The sequence below is a fragment of the Anser cygnoides genome, chromosome 7 (genome assembly GCF_040182565.1).
Source record: "Anser cygnoides isolate HZ-2024a breed goose chromosome 7, Taihu_goose_T2T_genome, whole genome shotgun sequence".
Lineage (NCBI taxonomy): Eukaryota > Metazoa > Chordata > Aves > Anseriformes > Anatidae > Anser > Anser cygnoides.
The window spans coordinates 31,720,062-31,737,591 of record NC_089879.1 but is presented as its reverse complement, the minus strand read 5'-3'; the positions used below and the strand labels follow the sequence as shown (position 1 = coordinate 31,737,591).

General features: G+C 39.2%; 1 long non-coding RNA gene across 2 annotated transcripts in view; it reads left to right on the top strand.

Moving 5' to 3' along the window:
* LOC125184106 (uncharacterized) overlaps positions 1-17,530 on the top strand; it is a 324,641-nt gene that overhangs the window by 93,109 nt on the left and 214,002 nt on the right. For both annotated transcript variants that reach the window (XR_010832907.1, XR_010832908.1), the window contains exon 4: positions 8,609-8,755. This is a non-coding gene — a long non-coding RNA (uncharacterized lncRNA). The remainder of the gene's footprint in view (positions 1-8,608; positions 8,756-17,530) is intronic.

Below are 17,530 nucleotides of genomic sequence, written 5' to 3'. Positions count from 1 at the left end.
CCAGCTTATTGGTTCCATTTTTCTGCAGTTTTTCTTTTGCTACTTTCAAGTTCCAGGCTCTACTCTTAGTTGGGAATGTTTTTTTTCTCTTTAAAGCTACATCTGAGCACAGCCCTTCTGTTCCTGTGCCACATAAAAAGGGTGATTCTGCAATAGGATGAGAGCCTGGAAGAAAGTACCAGGGAAGGCTGGCAGAAAAGCTATGTCTGCTTCACTGGTGATGTGAGCATAACACCCAGACTGATAGAACAGCTAAGCACCAAAATAAATATGCCCTCTTCTGTGGAAAATGCGAGGGAGTAAAAGGGTACCTGGCCTGCAGACAGGAACTGAATCTGTTTATAAAATGCAATGCCAGTATCCTCATCTGAAGGTGACCTGGGGAAGATGACAATTCCTGCATCGCTGTCTGAGCCCGAATAAGGCTGACCAGGAAACTTCTCTTAAAACTATTTTCTTTATGGGAATATAGGAAAGCACCACCTCCATCCCAGTCCAGTCCTTCAAAGTAACAAATCAACGCACAACTTCATTGGAACTTGCTGGTTCACTGAAATCAAAACATTTTGCACGGACCATTTTCATTTCAGCAGAGCTCATGTAGGGCTCTGACAGATTCCTGCTGGGTTTCTGGCTGGCTCTCCTGCCTCAGCCTTTGGCAAGCTGCCTGGCAGGTTGACAAGCAATAGAGAGCATGACAAACTAGGGATTTCTGGTGCCTGTGTTCATCACTCCTTGGTAGGTCAAACTTGCAGCCTCTGATGCAGACTCGTGATTCCAACTGTGCTTAATAGGTGTACTGCCCCAGACCGAGGGCTTGCTTTTCCTTTTAAACGGTGGTGTAAGAATAAAGCCAGCATGAATGCAGATCACAGATTACATGTTTCTAAATAGCTTTGCAGAAAGGCAGGAAAAACTTGAGTCTATGAAGTTTTCCTAACGTGAAGGGGAAAATGTGACAAAATATTATATGTGGAAAGACTTCGTTTCTTAGAGAAAAAAAAATATATATATGCTATTTTTATTGAATTAAATTATTTTAGTCAACATTGCTGTTGACTAATAGCAAAGTCCAAAGTTAAAATTGCAATGTATTGCACAGTAATAAGACTTATCTTTGTGGTCTGTTTTTTTTTTTTTTTTTTTTTTGTCAGTAACTGAAAATTAGATATTCTAAATCTTGTTATCGTGTATGAATTGGAAAATTCGCATGAGGTAGATCAAATGAAATGTAGAAAGTTTGTTCTTTGATGCTTTCCATGTCTGATAGTTTTTATTACCAGGCTGTCCTGTTTTGGCAGGACGTGTTGAAGGGGAAAAAGTAACAAGCTGTGAAGGCTTGACAAACTACTCAATAATAAAATAATGTTAGTCTGACTTCAGAAGTAAAGCTGAGGCATCCTAGAATACTTCGTGTCACTGGTGAGAGATGAACCTAGGAAAAGTGACAAAATAATAACTGGGCTCCACTAATAGGGCTGTACCACCTAGTCTGATGAATACTAACATTTCTGATACCCAAGTGAAGTTAATTCAGAATTAGATATGGTCTGTTTGCAGTAAGACACACAATAACATTGTTCTGTGGCTGCACACAGGTCTTTACATTGCATTTCCAGTCTGAGCTCTCATCCCTGGTAAAGGCTGACAGAGAAGTCAGCATGTAAATTTTTTCCTTCAGACCTAGAAACTCCCAGCTTCTTCTTTCCCTTCTTGAGGTTGCAGTGGGCTTCCTCTTTTCCATTTCTCTCTTGAGTGATGGCTAGATTGAAATGTAAATGCTCCTGAGCATTTTTCTAAAAAGGATTTGATTCAGGCAGATTTCTCCGCTCAATTTTATATATTCCTGACATATTTGCTTTAAGAGAATGAAATAAATTTGCAGTGCCATCTTGTAAATATGTCTTCAAACCCTGTTAGCTTTCATCACGTTTTGATCAGCTACCTGCTATTTTGCTAAGCACATGATTTCTGTTCATTTCTTAATGTCAAGCAGGAAATGGCTATGAACACAGTCTTACAATATTGCTGGAAAAATGTTTCCTTTCAATACCATTCTGCAATTTTTATCTCATCTAAGATGCGCATCATGCAAACCCTTCTTGATGGCTCTTCTGATTTTTTTTTTTCATTTTCCCCTCCTAAGCATTTCCAAGTCTGGCTTCTTATCTTGTCCCAGAGCTCTCCTGTAATTTCCCGTAAAGTCCCAACCATAAATCTTTCAATTCAGCAGAGATCGGCAATGCTGCTGCAGTCAGCATGCATATTTCTTTCCTTTCTTCTGCCCTGGGCTCCTCTTCCTTCCAGAGTGCATTTCTGCACCCTTTTCTGTCTGTTGGAATCCAACCTCTCCACAGACTTTGTTCTGGAAGTTAAGCAGTCCTGTCAGCTTCCAGATTAGACCAGGTCTCTCAGGCTGCAATTTACTTCACATTTCCTTAAATTCACATACTTGAGTTCCTCCCTTCTTGTTTATTATGTTTTTTTTTACATTCTTCGAATGGAAAGGTCCCCATACGATGTGTCACTGTCTTCTAAGCAATCGTTCTTAATCCCATCTTTTTCACTTGAGACCCATGGCCTCATTATTTCTTTCTGGTTCAATAACAGTTATCCATCAGTGGCTTTTTTTCCTGAGTAACATAGGCCTCCTCCTTATCCTTTTAAACCCTTTTGTTTTATTTCAGATTGCATGTGTACAGTGTCTACTGCGTATAGCTAGTATGTCCTCTTTTATTGAAACTACTTCCCTTTTAAGTACATATTTCAATATAGAAGTTCAAAAGAAAAAAAAAAACTAAAAAAGACAAGCTGCATTTCCCACTGACATCTGTAGTTAATGTCCTTATGCTACTAGCCACATTATCCTCTAACAAAATGACAATTTTTATTAAAAATGCATTTTAATTGCCAATTCCTGCCTCCCAGCATATTAGCAGCATTTCTGTATTGTTGCTACAGAGAAACAGGAATTTAATTTCTATGCGAGGGGGAAAAAAAATGACCATGTTTTGTTCTATAGGATCATTTAAAAGGATTTGAAATAAAGCAAGAGTCAAAGGAGAACTTAAGCTTGGCTTCATCAAAAGCAGAAACAAATCAGTGAAATCATATGTGGTCAGACACAACAGCTGCCATAAGGTCAGTCTTCCTGTCCTGAATTAAATTTTTCCTCTGAAGTATGTCTTATGTTAACTTCAGTGATCCTGCAGGAATTGTGCACTTCAGGGAACGATGGACAAAAGCTGGTAGATAAGTTTTGTACTTAAAGAACAGAGTGGAGTATTCTACGTAGGCATGTCCCCATAAAGGCTCTGCTAAAAATAAGAAAGTAGCAGCCTCAAGCAGCATAATAAATTTATTTTCCCTTACCTGACATGACAACCATAAGCCTTCCCAGCTCTGCCCTGACAGGGATATCATAGAATCATTTAGGTTGGAAAAGACTGCTAAGATCATCTAGTCCAACCTTTAAACCTTTTCAGTCGTTTCCAACACAGCCAAGAGATCTGCAGGAAGTCAAGGATCTAACCCTCTTCTCTACTGTACTATCCTTGGATTAGTTTCTGCTCAGTGATTTTACTAATTTTCTGTCCCCTCCGGAACTAGTTCCTGGCATTAATGGTTGGTTAAAATTCTCTTGAGGGCCATGAGATCTGAAGGATCGCTTTCTGGATTAACTATGTCACTTGTTTCTGGACAGGCACTGCTACCTTTCTTTACATTTACCCTTTTTTTTTTTGCATTCACCTTGATGCACAAAGCTTACCTTAGGGCATACCCAGTAGCCATCTATTCTGATTGCTAACATACATTGCACATGGAAGCTCTCACGGGCCCTACGAGATCATGATTCGCAATGGTAGAAATAACACAAATATTATTTCTGTGCTCTTTGTGTCACTCCACTGAAATGTGAATGCATCTTTTATTATTTTTTTTTCCTATACTGTCGCCTTTAGCAACCACTCCCTTCCTTGTCAAGAGAGGGGGACAAATCTTGAAACAACGAATTACAAACACATCCTACCTGTGCAGCAAGGAGCAGTGAGCTTGTGAAGTTCAGTTTGACACAGCTGTAGGACATGAGCTGTCATACCTTAAAGTCATAGTTGGAGGGTTTTTTTTGTTTAGCTATTGGAGCTATACGAATATTTAATAAAATGTAGCATTTTAAAAAGATAATCTGAATGTGTTTTGTGGCAATTGCAACAGGTATCTCCTGGCTCCCTAACTTGATTTCTGCTGAAATGTTAGATAAAAGCATAATTGCATAATCTATATAATTGCTTGTTGCCCTCTCATATGCGTTCAGATCTGATTAAAATAATCTTTTCTGCCATCCTGTTTGTATATTTGTAAAGGTCAAACGAGTTATTAGGCTTGACTATTCAGCTGCAGGATATAGAAGACTTTACAGCATCTGTAATGTGATACACACAAAATGCCTTTCTGCTTACAAAATGACACCTACTGTTCTCAAGGGCTGCAGGCACACTTTTCTTATCTGCTTTGCTCAAAGTCATGGCGCCAGTTCTAGTCAAACCCGAGGGTAAAGCGGGGACCTGATTGGGAAGCCATAGCATTGGCTAGATGATGTTCAGTACTGAAATGCTGATAGTACTGAGAGTCAATTATCTTTTTTTGATCTTTACTTTCATATTGTGTTCAGACCCCTTATTGCAGTAGTTATTTATGGGAAAGGATATACAATTCCCTTTATCTTTCCCCTCTCTTTGCTGAACAAGTAGAGTATGGTTCACAATGCATTAAGCACAGTGTACTTGAATTCTGTAGCTATTTTCTCTGGGCCTGTGGCCCAGCTATATCTGACTGGTACCCTGCCAGAATAGCACTTGGACACGTAAACCTGCCAGTACTCATACAGATTTCAGAACGCTGCATGTGAGGTGTGTTTTAAGTAATTTTGAAAAATACCTTTTATGTTCTAGAGAAGTCAGAAGGCCATATTTTACCTTTGGGAAAAGTGTGGTAGTGAATATATTCTGTGTATTTTGTGTGAACTTATGCATCTAGATATAAAGGAACAGTATTGATGGTGACCTTCCATTACCAAGTAATGGTAAATTCAGGATTTTACTCTAAGCCACGTTCCCAGTGTGGAAACTGCAGGAACTGAAAGTGTGCAGTCCTGCAGGATACTGAACATGTGAAGCAATAGAAGTTTGGGTTCAGAGCTGGGCCCAAGGAGATCTGAATTTTATTCCCGCACTGGTAACAGATTCCCTATGTAATATTAAACAAAGAATTTTGTCATTCAGTGCCAAGGTTGTCTTTCTGTAAAGTGGGAAAAACTGCAGTGCTGCTTGCAATGTTTTACAGTCTCCTCTAGCACCCGTTCATGCTTTACTTTAAATCAGAAGTCTCTTTGGCACTGCTGCTCTTCGCGCCTTCTGAAAGGTCTGGTCAGAAGCTTCCCAAATTCAGTCAAGGTTGATTATTACTTTAGAAAGGTTATGAAATACTTAAGGAGACAACTGGGTTTTTTCCACTGAAGGTAAGCTTCTAAGGGACTCTTCTAGCCAGCTAACACAGATCCAAGGGTGCCCTTTAGAATTGTTCTGAATAATCCATGTGAAATGAGTTAGCGTTTTCATTCTGTTTTCTCTGTCTTGCAGCTACCTTTCCCTTGTAAACAATAATATTGGGGTTGTTGCCAGTATTTGGAAAGGCCAAGAGTACCACAATGTTAAAACTGTATGGGCAAGGTGATACAGACTGAGTGGTGGATTTACATAGGTATGAGGAAAACTAAAGTAATTGCTTTCCATTTTATTCCTGGGCAAGCTTTGGTTCGCTTGTACCTTTAAACACCTCCTTTTTTGGTTATTCTGTGAATGAGTATACACAATTATTATTTTTTTTAATTTAATGAAAATTTTTCAATTAAAGTAGAATAGGTACACTGAGATAATACAATATAAAGGCAAGATGAGACCTTCCATTTCTTATCACTGAGTCCCCTTTTAGTCAGAATCCTGTGGTACTCTGGGGAGAAGAGTCCGGAGAGTGTGAAATAAAGTCAGACTGGCAGTTGCTTCCCCCATCCAAAACTCATCGGAACTAAACAGAATTCTTCAAAATGAAACAAACTTTCCTATTTGGACAGCGATTTGGATCCATTCCTCTCAATACAGCACCTTTTTACATCCTTCACCTGCTACATCTCACTACTTTAAAAATGAATGGAATTGGAAAATTGAGTGGGTTTCTGTTCTTTCACCCCTGTTGGCAGATAACCTCTTGCATGGCTGCACCAGTGACAAACCACAAGCTGCTCCTTCACAAACCTGTGAGTCCCACCTGAAGATATTCGCTCTCTGAAACTACACAGATGCCCATTAGTTAAAACCACATTTATGTTTCCAATGTATGAAAAAGTGAGATAAAGTTCTTTATTTTAGAAGCCACACAGATTGCACAGAAATAATGAAATACACTGGTCTTTAATGAAGCCTAAAGAGTATACACTCTTCAATGCCACCTACTGGTTTTAGAGGTATTAACTACCTATCTATGCCTATGTGGAGAAATCTTTACAGCCTATTCTTGGATCAAGATATACTGTGCAGGAGCTTTGTGATTGAACAAGAGCAGTCAGAGCTTTGCTATCTCTGCCTTCCCTGGTTCCTTTGTGTCTCTTTCCACCTCCTTTATCCCTTCCCAACCTCTCATTTTTAACCTTTACTAGCATGTTTTCCTAGATACAAAAGTTTAGATCGAATAGACTTGGATCTGACTGATTACAGTTAGTCAGTGCACTGGCATTACGCAGGTTGAAGTGCTACGTGTAGTCTCATTATGCAGGTCATGGGATGAAGTGGTGGAGGGTCAACAAACCAGAATATTGATGGGACGTTGTAGATAATGTGCACTAAATAAATAGTTGATGTCTACCCACAGGAGGATGTCAGGGTGAATGCAGTAGAATTTAAGTGTCTCTTCTTTTAAGAACAGTTAGGACTGTTTTTTGTTGTTTGTTTGTTTGTTTTATGTGGTCTGATTAATCATACACAGTAGCCTCTTCAATATGTAAGAATATTTCAAGCTACCTTAGCAAAAAAAAAAAAAAAAAAAGTTCAACCCTTTCCCATCTTGTAAGACAGACTCCTTAGAAAATCACTACTTGTTGTAGGCAGTCTGCAGTATCTGCTCCTTCTCACATCATGAAGGAAATACCCTGTCATGATGACTGCTCTCTTGCTTCCCATTGCTCTTTACAGGGACTGTATAGGCCCTCAACAAACTGTCATCAATCAGCAACTTTAGTGGATTCAATCTCAGTACATCAAGCCATGTAAACACATGAAATCATCAACTTTTGATTCCTGAATGCTTGTAGGTTGTATTGATTCTGTAGTTTTTGAGTAAAGTGATCATGGTCTCCTTTTGAAGCTTCCTTTTTTTGTTGTTTTTTGTTTTCCCCTTGGGTTACTCTTTTTTTCTGGGGAGTTGTGTGGCTTTTGGTGAATCCTGGAAAGGAGTACGTGGGCTATCCCAAACAACTGATCTTTCTCTTTACTGTTCTGCTCTGTGGGAGCAGCTGATTCATGTGGAGTATACAAAATTGAAACTGCAGTTATGAAGAACAGTTGTTAGTCTTTCTTATCTGCTCTCTCATGACTCTTCAAGATGTTACTTTAGCCTGGTTAGCCTTATAATTACCAAATTATTGTCTCTATCCCATTAAGATTCCCTCTTAGCACTCAGATTCTTTAGGAAATAAATGATGTGTTTTCTTGCTGTTTTTGAAAGAAACTTATCTGTCAAATGTTTAAGCTTTTGAACTTTTATATGTCAGTGCTGTGAGCAATTTTCTTACAAAAGCAAAGGCTTTTGTTTATTTTCCTGAGTACACAACGTTGAAAGAAATGAAGGGTTGATATATATAAGTTTCATCATGTCTGTGGATACAAATTGTAGCTGATAGAATAGGCTGTTTTGGTTCTGGATAATAATTTCCATGAAAACATAATATACAGAAATATACATTAAAAAAAAAAAAAGAGTTTTAATAGCACAAAAATCCAGAGCTGACTTTATATGTGATTAAAAAAGGTAGAAGAGAGACCGAATTCTAGGCACAGATCACAGCACCTGCATATGTGGTGCAACACTTAAGCCTGGAGATTCTTCTGCAACCACCAATTGAAGCAAAAGCTTCCGTTTAGCTAGGAAAAGAAAACTTGATTACCATTTTGAAAACGTTTGAAACTTTGATGCAAGAATTTGACTGATACTATTCTCATTAACATAGCTTTTGAGCCCAGAACTTAGTCGGCCTCAATTACTGTCATACTATGCCAATCTAGTGGCAGTTTAAGCCAGAATAGTATACATTGTAATGAGAATGGATTTGAAAACCTGTTATTTTTTTAAACCCTTAAAATACATGGAGAGGTTTGCTTTAAAAAAAAAAAAATCTTAATAATAAAATACTTTAAAAAAAAAAAAAAAAAACTGTAATCCAAAATGTTGACCCGTAACTTATTGAAAGGACGTATTTAACTCAGAAATGTTCAGGGAAACAAAAGGTGATCATTCAAATGGTATGGCTGTGACAAGACTTGTTACCATTTTCTTACAGATGCTCTCTTCAAATGGGAGAAATGCCTGATGTTTAACAGCTGGACAAAGGAGATGTACGATCTCTGGACAACATTCTTCCACTACTGTAGGAGACAGTTTCCAGAAATCACTTCTAGAAAAGCAGTGGCTATTTTCAAAGGGAAAGGTAAGACTCTGTCATGTAAGACAGTAAGTGCCCCCCCCCCCCCCCCCCCCCCCCCCCGGAAAATGTGAAATACAGTAAGAGCCTTAGAGGTATTTATCAGACTGTAGAAACATCGCCCTCTTCTGGTAACAGAAATACCTAGTAAATTGTTGAGGATGTTTTTCAAAAATGCAAACGAGGTGTGTTGAACTCTTGTATTTATGACTGTATTACTCTGAGACTGTTAAGAGTTTTAATTTTCTGGTTACCCCACCTGCTGTTTCGTTATTAAAATCTTAGGTCTGGTTAATCAAAAATGCACTCTGCAGTCAGATCACACAAGTTCTATAAAACTTGTATGCGTGAGTATACTGCAGAAGCTGTTCATGACTGAAATAATTTTTAAAATTTCTGATGTGTGTTTAAAAGTCTTATGAGAAAAGAGTATGGAAAAACAGGAGTGTTGCACTAGAATCAAAATGTGACACTGCCATAAGGAACTTCATTTCCTTTAATATTAAACACACACTTGTGCATAAACAAGCATTACATGCAGAGGCAGAATGCATCTGGTATTTTCTTGAACACTTAGAGATGTAGTATGCCAAAAGCACATGGCTGACAAAACATCAAAAATAATGGAAAACTTTGGTAAATTCAGCCCCCCTAAGTCATGTAGTTTAGTGCACGTGATTTCATGCCTTAAAGGGAAAATGTCTTAGAGCCACTTTTTTTTTTTTTTTAACACAACTGTTGCATGAAGAGGGTATTAATAGATCTTCACACTTCACCTAGCTGAACTTAGATGTAAAAAGGTTTACTGATCTTTCACTGGCTCTCAGTTTTGCTGAATGTTTTTCTAACAATGGAAAGTATGATGAGAACTTTCTCTTGCACTTAGTGTTTCTCTTGTGAGGGTCTTCATCTGATGACTGAATAGTGAACCCTTCACTCTTTCATGTAGTCTAGGGATAATTTAATTCCTCAGTCTATATTCCTCCTAACTTTTGCTGTGGAAATTAATTTTTCTTTCCCTGGTTTACATTTGTAAAGAATCTGGTACCAGAATGTGTTGCGTATCTGGACTTCTCTCTGTAGTTGTTTATAGCTTTTATGGGAGCTCAGGCAGGTAAGCTCCACTAGTCCTGTTATTTATTTTTCTGTACTAGTGCTGCCATATCCAGCAAATGTAATGGGGTAAAAAATGATGTCGGGTCTGCAACGAAGTTTGAGGAGAGTAGTACCCAGACTTGGGAGGGACAGAGGTGACAGCAGTAAGGTTCACAGTGAAATGGTGAAACAGGGGTCTGAGCTTAAACGCACCTCCTGAGCCAAGGAGAAGAGGCACCCCTACTGCCCCTTCCCCACCACAACGTTGCTTCTCACAGATATTTCTTGCACAGCTCTTTGTCGGAACTTAACAATTTTCACAACAGTCTGATCCAAGGTCACACTGCTGGTGCCAGAACAGAGGTGACCTCGAACAGAGGCAGATGACCAAAGCCCTGTGAGGCAGGTTTCAGAGCCTGTTGGTGCACTCAGGTTGCTGACCCACGCTAACAGCTCAATTGTCTTCCATAACTACCGGAGCATGTTAGAACCATTAATGAGACAGCTGTTAGGACTAGTCTTGTATCTTCTACTTACATACAGAAAATGGTTGGGTAGAAGTTGGACAATTGGAGGATTATTTGGTCTGAATGAGATTCTTCTCCACCCATTTCTAGCCTTGTAACCACTTTCATTTATGTATCAGTTAGTTCAAAGATGGAAAGAGCAATTTCTGGAACATGTGTGATTTAGGTAGTTACAGACTAATGCAAAGCTCCTGGAACATGTCATCTGGCTCCAGATGGTTAACCACATCTTTTAATGGGAGTATCATCAGAGGAAGATGTAGTGTGACAAAGTATCTGGCCTCTGACCACACTTCATGTCCTAGAGCTGTCTTTGGCAGAAAATGTGGCTGTCTGGAGCTCACCTTCAGGTATCAGAAGCCCAGTGCTGAGTATCAGCAACATCACACTCAGCATTTTCAGGGGAGACTAAAATAGATATTAAGCTCCTTGAGTTTTGTTGTACCAGTGGGTTATGTGCATCTCAGGCTGCTTTTTTGTCCCTTGCCCTCAGGAGATGGGCAGTTTCTCTAGAGAACTCTTACTGAAATAAAATTGAATATAGCCTATTTCAGCCTTTGAAACTCAAATTCAGCCTCCTCTCTTATACCCTGTGAATGTGATAAGAGATTGAATCTGAGGCTCGTAGTAATAAGCTACTGAATCAGGCACCTTGGAAGGTTTTCATCTTTTAAATAGCATTTAAAAACTTTCCAAGTAATAAAGAAGTACACCAGATTGTTTTCAGGGGATTGTGGCATGATACATACATGGTCTGCCTGTGCAGAAAAAGAGGGTGTTTCAGTGCAGTGCAGAAACATCACGCTTCTGTGGAAACCAAATAATCTAGGGTTCAACCTAATGCTGTTCATTTCTGTCCTCTGCAAAAATCAGTTGTGAGAGAGCAAGAATGAGACATGTTTTTAAGAGTTTTGTTTGTTACCTCATGTGGTGTTTAAGGCTCTGAGCTTTGCTTGAGCAACTGTGTGCATCAGACCAGGCTTTTTTTTTGTTAGTAAAGGGTTGCTTTCATTTAAACCCTTTTCAGGAAGATCACAGGGAACCTTTGCTATTCATGATGCTCAGTAATTTTTTTTTTCCAATAGCAGAGGTTGTAGACATCAGTAACAAGGTATTCCCTCCTGCAGACACTACTATTGTCCTTTTAAAGATCTAGAAAATAAGCAAGGTTATTTTAGCATTTAGCTAACTTGAGGTATAAAAACCTATTTGTGCTTGTATTTTCTAAAAAGTTTTTCTGTGAAGTGTCAGTTAAAACAAAAGCATGTTAAAAATGATCTAGACAATGTTATGCTAATTTTTCTGCAGAGCCATAGTGAACTTTGTACTCATCCACATATTAATCATTAGAGCTTTCAGTCTAAGACTCCCAGCTAGACTCTGGAGGGTTTGGGGATAATGTCATTTTGCTCCTTCCCTGCTCACCCCACTTCCTTATCTTGGAAAGAGTATTAGAAAGACAAAATCTTGGTTGAAGGTACCCATGGAAATATGTAGTCCAGCCTCCCGCTAGAAGTAGGAGTGTCACCAATACTCATCAAGGCAAATGTGGCTTTCTCTAGTTGCATTTTGAAGGCTCCAAACATGCAGCTTCCACAGCTTCTCTGGGTGAGCCCTTCCGGTGGGCTCCCCTCCCAGAAGAGGAAGTCTTTTCTTTTTTCACACTCTATGTATATTTTACAAGATCTTTGATGTAACCTGGAAATTATCATTTTGTAGTCTTGGGTTCATTTGTATTTTAAACCTTTATGGAATTAATATCTACTTCCTTTAAGAAGTACCCTTCCTTTGTAATGCTTCATGTGGAGTTGAATAGACTTCTGCTAGCTGTCCTGATTTCCTATGTTTAAGCTGTGAAAATTAAAGCAACACCAATGATCTTAATTTTGACAGTAGATCACTCCAGTAAAACAGATAAATTGAATTTTTATTTTTTTTTTTTTTGTCCTGTTTGTAACTAACAAATTTTGGGACAAATAGGAGGAACAACAGAAAGCTACTGGTGACAAGCCTGACATGAAATGAAAAGAGCAGGGAAGGAACTTCTCTACTGCACTGTAAGATGTAGTGTAGTTAGGAAACCACTGGACACTTGACCGGTGAGGAACAGAGGAAGAGAAAGCAGAGAAAATACCATTAGGACTACCTGTTCTGTTTAATACTCCCTGAAAACAGACAAACAAAAAAATCCTCCCGCCCCCAATTGTCTTTACTTCATACGTCTAATGACTGCTTTAAAATGCAAAAACAACTGTAAACACAAGATCCATTTGAATTGAGAATGGTAATTTACTTTCTTGGAAACATAGATTAAGTATAAATACTTCTCTCTGTAATATAGAAAACAAAATCCCACCAAAACAACCTTCTCTGTTATTTTCAACAATATTAAAAGGGACAAGGAGAAACCTCCAAACTGAGCTTGAAAAGAAACACTGTTTTGCCAAGGGTAAGAATTCAGCAGAGAAGGAGTTTTGCTGAAGGCCAATCATTTATAATCTTTGGGATTATGGTGATGTACATCCACTAAGGTGTGCCTCAGAGGAAATCATTAGCTACATTACATGATTTCCCTGGACTGACATATTTTGAAAAGGTGTGGGATATTCTCTGTATCAAAAAGAAGGGGAAAAAGCTGAAACAAGGTGTGTGGCGCAGAATTTTGTTGATAGTCTTTAGGGTTTTAGGTGGTTCTCTTTGAAATTGGTGTGACTAATGAAAAAAGGCAAGGACCTGACAGTTATTTTAGGTTCTCCTTTTTATGTTGCGTTAGAATCTCTGATTATCTTCTGATACCATGGAGAACATGATACAGGGAATGTTTTGTTTCAACAACAGTTTATCAGTATTCTCCACTGTAAAGACTTAAGTCCCTCTTTTTTACTAGTACAAAATGGTGCAGATTTATTTCATTGACATTAAGCAAATTTATACTGAGATATATCCTTTAATATTAATTAGAATATTGCATTAGAGCCTTTAAATATTTCATCCATGGAAGATGAGAGTAAATGGTATCAGAATGATGTGTTAAGTTTCTTTTAAAATTATAAATTTTTTAAATGCATGAGCATATTAGTAAATAGTGAGGTCTTTGTGATGCTAGAAAAAAAATCTTCTGAGGACATTTTTACTAAAAAGAGAAAATTCTATCAATAGAAAGTGGGGGAAGAATACAATACAAAATAAAAATTCTGTAAAGTTAATAAAGCTGTTCTGATAAGGTTTCCTCGTCTCTAAGGGAAGGAAATTCGAACCAATAAAAATGAATACAAACTGAATCAAAAATTACTGGGGGAAAAAATCTGATTCCATACTTTGAGAACAAAAAGCTTAAGATTAAGGGAATAAAATGGTAGAATTGTTAGTAAGTGCCCTAAAGGAGATAGAAAGCTCCAGAGTTTCAGTGAGCATACAAAGGGAAACAAGGGAGGCTTCACAGATCCCTGAAAGATTAGGACAAGTGTGGTTGTGGCTTACAAAAACCCTTTCACGTTGGATTCCAAGGAGGAAAAAAGTTCAACACTTATAATTAAAAAGTGGAAATAGTCCAGTTAATATAAGGAACTTGGATTTTCCATGCATCCCTGTGAAGTTAATGGTAATAAACAAAGTATGTGTTTGGAGAAATTATGGACTAAGTAGCATGGCGTCTTTCAGCAGTTTGATCTTTAAATATAAGCTCAGCCGGGGACTCCTGATTAATTTTGACTCATTGCCATGCAGAAGTTGTCTTCTGGTTTAGTGGTGTTTTATCCAGGTTGCTAGTATTGCCTAGTTGCCGCTTACCTGTTTTCCCAATGCTGTTTTTTACCTGTTACCTGATGCTGTTCATTATTTACTACCACCATGCCAGAAAGCCCTGCTGTGCCTGGCATGGCATAAAGCAGAACAGAGAGACGGTGTCTGTCCTGGCAAGTTTACAATTTGTATACCCAGAAGAGAGAAACCAGTACTTTTAGGATATGTGGCTTACCATCCTGAAGTCCTTAATGGATCGTATTAAAAAGCCTGTTTAACCATGAAGAGACTCTGAAGCGCTGAGCTCTGCCATAGAGTTTGCACTGCTATTAGTTAGGTGAGATAGATCTCCCCCAGTACATCCCAGTGACCGCCATGATAGGATGTCATGGCTCACTGGTGCTGGAACTTTGACAGTCTCATTTATGTGTGTGTATATATAATATGTAAATACATGTGTGTGTGACAGCCAAATAAATGTACGTGGCGCGTACATGTGTTTGAGGGAAGACAATGATATGCAACTTGGCAGAGAATGATTAGAGGAAGAATAATAAAGATATTTAAAGTTTTTTTTTTTTTTTTTTTCTGAAAATGGAAGGCTGTGAGTGTGCCTTTCTATGCCTTCTCCGAGTAACTCTGAGCACTGAGATGAGCTCTAGGCAGGCTGTGTCAGACTGCCTTGCACCAGCCAGGGCTCTCTGTTGTGCTGCAGCCTATGTTTACATGCAGCGCAGTTCATACAGACGCTGGGACTTTTATTTATTTTCCTGCTAAGGAGCAGTCTTGGCAGAAAAGGTTCAATGATGTAGTAGAGAATATAGCAATAATAAATTGTAAAATTGTGTGTTTCTCAGGGTCATTGTGGGGCAAGCGGCAGCCCGCTTATTAGCAGGAATAGATTTCCTTTTGATCAGAAGGAGATGCCTTGCTGATCATAAACACAGGCCCCCGCGTGCCTTGCCCCCGCTAAGGCAGGAGGTACTGGGTAGCACCACGGCGCAGAGGCAGGGCAATGGTCCGGTCAGGTCTACAAACACACACAGCCTGTGTGCAAACCGTGCTGCCTCCTAAGCGAAATGGCTAGAAAGGTGATACCTAACCCGTGGCCGTTAAAGTTGCATGAACGCATGATAGATATATAAATATTTTATTTACAAACCAGTTTGGCTGCTCACGCTCTGGTGTCGTGCTCACTGCTTTCAGAGAGTTTCACTGATAGGCCTGTTCGCTGGTTAAGTGCATAAAGTTTCCTTGACTGATATGCATTAGCATGTATTAATTAAGGCATAGAACAGAAGTGCCCTTCCCTGTGAGCTAACTGATTAGCAACAAAGATTAGGATCTAATCGAATTAGGATCTAAACACAGACTTGCTCTAATCATGTCAGGTACTATATAGTTCATGAAGCAGTTTACCACAGGTAGGTGGAAGGGACACTTATTTCTCCATGACCTGTTGCTCCTTACATTCCTGATGCCTAGGGGGTGCCAAACCCAGGGGATTATTTCATTAGATCTGCAGTCTCAAAGCCCCTGGTGGAGGTGGAACAGCTGCAGCTGGGGCTCATTGCCAAAATCAGGTGCAGGCCTCTAGAATAAAAGGAAGGTGTATGGAAGAAAGGGGTTTGGCTTGGGGTGTTAGGTTTTCCTCCATGGCGTTCTGCAAAGAGCAGGGCTATAGACATGGGGGACTTTGTTCAGCTCACTTTCTTTTTTTTTTTTAAATAAGAGTTTTATGGGGTAGGGAACAGAGTTGATAAGGCCTAGTGTGGATGGTTCATCTAAGCTTAGAAGAAACCTGGGTCTGCGGTAAAAAATACAACTTAGAGTATAAACAAACAGAGGGAGGCAAAAAGATTCAGTAGCATGGTGTGGTTATGGCACAGCGTAGTGCCGCCTGAAGGCTGGTGTTATGTACATGCAACAGGGCTATAGGTGGCCCTGCTTGAGCGGGGAGGGGGGGTGGACAAGGCGACCTCCAGAGGCCCCATCCAACCATAACCTCTGTGAGGCTGAACTGAAAGCACTTGCTTACATATTAATTCTGAAATACCTGAATGGGAAGGACTGATAGGGTAGGTGGTATAAAAGCTTGTAATAGCTTTTTTTCCTTTAACTCTCTTTGTACTCTAGAATGATACATGCCCTAACTAGAATCTGACCACGTTCCTGCTGGCAAAATACATTTCAGTAAAATTTTAGTCATGGCTAGAAGTCTGAGGCTATGTGTGGTATAGGTAAGCCAAATGAAAAAGCAGCCACAAAATGCAGATCGAAGGGTGGAAATATGGAAGAGTTATAAAGGTAGCTAAAGAGAAAACCAGTAACACTGGTTCTGTTAACCATTTGCATGCAGGGGAGCAAATATACAGTGTTCCTGATAGCTTTTTTAAAGGAGAGTGTAGCTCAGACACCGGTGCTGATGACATAGCAGCTCTAAGGTTGGGCATGATCACTTTAATCAAACACTGCTTTGTTCCCAGGCAGAGTGCATCTATGACATCATCTCTTCTGGCTGCGTTTTGCAAGCTGGGATGGAATTTTGCCAGTGACCCAATGCCATGCGGCAGTAGCCCTCGGCTGCCTGTGCCCGAGCACCAGAGCTACAGCAGCAGCCACTCTGCTCTACCAATTGCAGATGGATCACAGCAGTGGAAATACAGGCAAGAAACACACTTCCTGTATCTTTATCAGTCTTCAGCACATTATTTCATAGTGGACTTCTACTGAATGGGCTGTTGCCGTAGCAATGTTGGTGTAGAGAATGAAGTGGAACAAAATCTTGTAGAGAAGCAATTGGCAGCAGTCTGGTTTATACCTTCCACATGTAAGATAAGTAGCCTGATTGAAGCTGTCTGTCAAAATTTGGCTAGAGCTCTTAGTTTCACCTGGCGTATTCCACCACAAGTGTGTGTCATATTTTCATGTGGATTGTTTTTTAAAGCTGAAAGCAGGGAGGGATTTGCTTCTTTTACATTTTCTGTAGCTCTACCTAGAGAAACGTAGGAAGTCAAGCTGGAAAACATCATGTAGAGGGATAAGCTGTCTGATAATTATATATTTTCATCTGTCACTTTCTCAGGCAATTGCCTGATAACCTAATGAATTTGTTTGGTTTCTCTACTGATAATTACAAAATGTTCAGGAGTTGTTAATATTTCTTATTTTTATTAGAGTTGAAGCTAGTTCTTTTGAAACATGTTTGCTCAGTTGTAAACTGTAACTTTTGTTTGCCAAATCTTTTGACTACCAATGACCTTTGAATCCTGAAACCAGAGCGAATGTTCTAGGTCTCTCCTGTGAAATATCACAGTAAACTTGAAAAGGAAACATGCTATGAAGGATGGTGAGCCACATAACAATAGATGCGTTATGTGTTTATAGTCTCTTTCAAATAATGAGGTCTTTAGAATGT